Genomic DNA, 2,323 nt, shown 5'->3' with positions numbered 1-2,323 from the left:
CCAGATCTCAATCCAATAGAGCATCTTTGGGATGTGGTGGAACGGGAGATTCGCATCATGGATGTGCAGCCGACAAATCTGCGGCAACTGTGTGATGCCATCATGTCAATATGGACCAAACTCCCTGAGGAATGCTTCCAGCACCTTGTTGAATCTATGCCACGAAGGATTGAAGCAGTTCTGAAGGCAAAAGGGGGTCCAACCCGTTACTAGCATGGGGTACCTAATAAAGTGGCCGGTGAGTGTAGATTGGAAGGAAGAGACCATTGTGAAAGTTTCAAGGTCATAATAAATTAGGTGGCCAACCTTTTAAGCATCATTATGCTTTTTCCACAACATGGTGACAAAAAAAAACAACCTTTTGGTTCGTTATTTAAACCAAGACACAATGTGGTGAGGAATGGGACAGAAATGTTTTTGTTTTTAACGTTTCATCAAAATGTTCACTTCAGCTATTTTGCCAAGGATGGTGGTTAAACATTTAGACAAGAGCTTGTGGAGATGATGAAGGATTTTCACATCCCCTCCACCCCAAACTTGTGCAATATCTTCAGTGAGCTTCTAACCTTAACCCTTAATTATGATAATAATACATTTTATCTAAAATGTGCCTTTCTGGATAGTCAAGGCGACTTTACAAAAAAATAGATAAAAACACATCGATGTCAATAACAAAGATCGAAAACACAGTACTATGCAATTACACAAGGTTCTGACTCTAACTCTAGGATTAAGATCAGACAAAACACATTTATTATTAAAGCTTTTTTTAAGGTACAGAAGAACTCGAGTGCTCCCATGTTCTCAGCCTTGGACACACAGATTGGAAGCGTTACATTCCCACATGCCCACACAGTGTGGGTGTGGGGTGGGTTTAGTTCCACAGAAAGGCCTTTTTAAATAACACAGGCATGTTATTTCACTTGGCAAACAGCTCTAAAAGTTGGAGGAGGCTTCATTTTATACACTTTCACTACATCCCTGTGTATTCCATGTGTTTATTTTTAGCACAACGCCTACATTCAAAAATGTCATTTTACTCCCCGTGTTTCTCATGGGTTTGCGGTTATAAGGTTGTGGAGGGACATGTGGCACAGTGAGGTGGGGCACAGATCCTGAGAAGCCCAGCCAGCGTTCCTATGGAGAGCGGGAGTGTTGGAGGCAGCTGGCAGAAGGTTTCAGAGGTTTTGATCCTCCCTCTTATGGTCGCCTCTTTCATTTTAAAGGGGATCAAATGAAAGACTAAAAGCAGAAAATCCACATTGCATAGTGGTATATTGAGCTGGATAGGTAGTAGATAATGGATTTTACTTCACAACTCCTAAATACTATTATATATAGATGATTGTTAGATCTGGTCCCTCTATTGTCTGAGTAATCAAGGTTTTTCTGTTTGCATGGCAGCAAACTGTCGAAGTGCAACTGATCAATAAATCCCGTGATGCTTTGGGCTAAACCCCTCACTAGTCAGCAGATGTAGCAGTGTCAGTTGTGTTGTTTAAGCTTTTTCAATCAGGCATCAGTCAGCAGACTGATCATCCATTTGGGAAAAATTACGACCTTAAACTACATGTCTTGTGCATTTTTGGCATGTTGTTTTTAGGGTTGATTGTGTAACCGAGTCTAAGGGATAGGCATTGGACAGGGTGAAAGCAGAAAATATGGGAAATCTGTTACAGATTTAGTTGCTTCTTCAAGTATTTAAATATATATACTTCAACGAGAATGAGAATTTAAAGTCCTAGTTATTTAATAGGAAGTTTGCTGGTAATTCCCTTTGTGTATTCTTTCACATGTCAACTCCTGACAGGAACTCCCATGATGAGACATCAGCACATGGACATTTTCAGTCACAGTGACAACATCTTGGCTGCTCTGTTTTTTTTAAATCATCATAGAAATGTCAGCATCTTCCCTCTTCCCCACATATGTCTACATCTTCTACATAAGAGGATTTATTGAGTCTCTACTCCCATACACACATCTGGTTTACTTTAAACATCGTCTTGTCATTTAGCTTCCATGTTGTTTCTCATCATTACCAAATTTGATTGATTATATTTTAATTTTGAGAAAAAAGACTGGAGGTTTGGAAGCTAAATATAAACTCCAGAAAAACAACAAGCATTGTATATGTCATGATTTTCTTAAGGGATCTGACCCACATGGAGTAAACCACTCAGAGAAACCAGGGTAAAAGTTTAACACGTTTATTGAGGAGATGAACGGGATTGGATTCAGGAAACTCAGGGTACAGGGGAAACCGGAACTGGAAGTGGGAAGTATCAGAGGTTAGTTCAGGGTCCGTGGGAACTTTGAACGA

This window comes from Cyprinodon variegatus, unplaced genomic scaffold, assembly GCF_000732505.1.
Source record: "Cyprinodon variegatus isolate N-32 unplaced genomic scaffold, C_variegatus-1.0 Scaffold825, whole genome shotgun sequence".
Taxonomy (NCBI): Eukaryota; Metazoa; Chordata; class Actinopteri; order Cyprinodontiformes; family Cyprinodontidae; genus Cyprinodon; species Cyprinodon variegatus.
The sequence above is the reverse complement of the archived record's forward strand: the minus strand, read 5'-3'. Positions refer to the sequence as shown.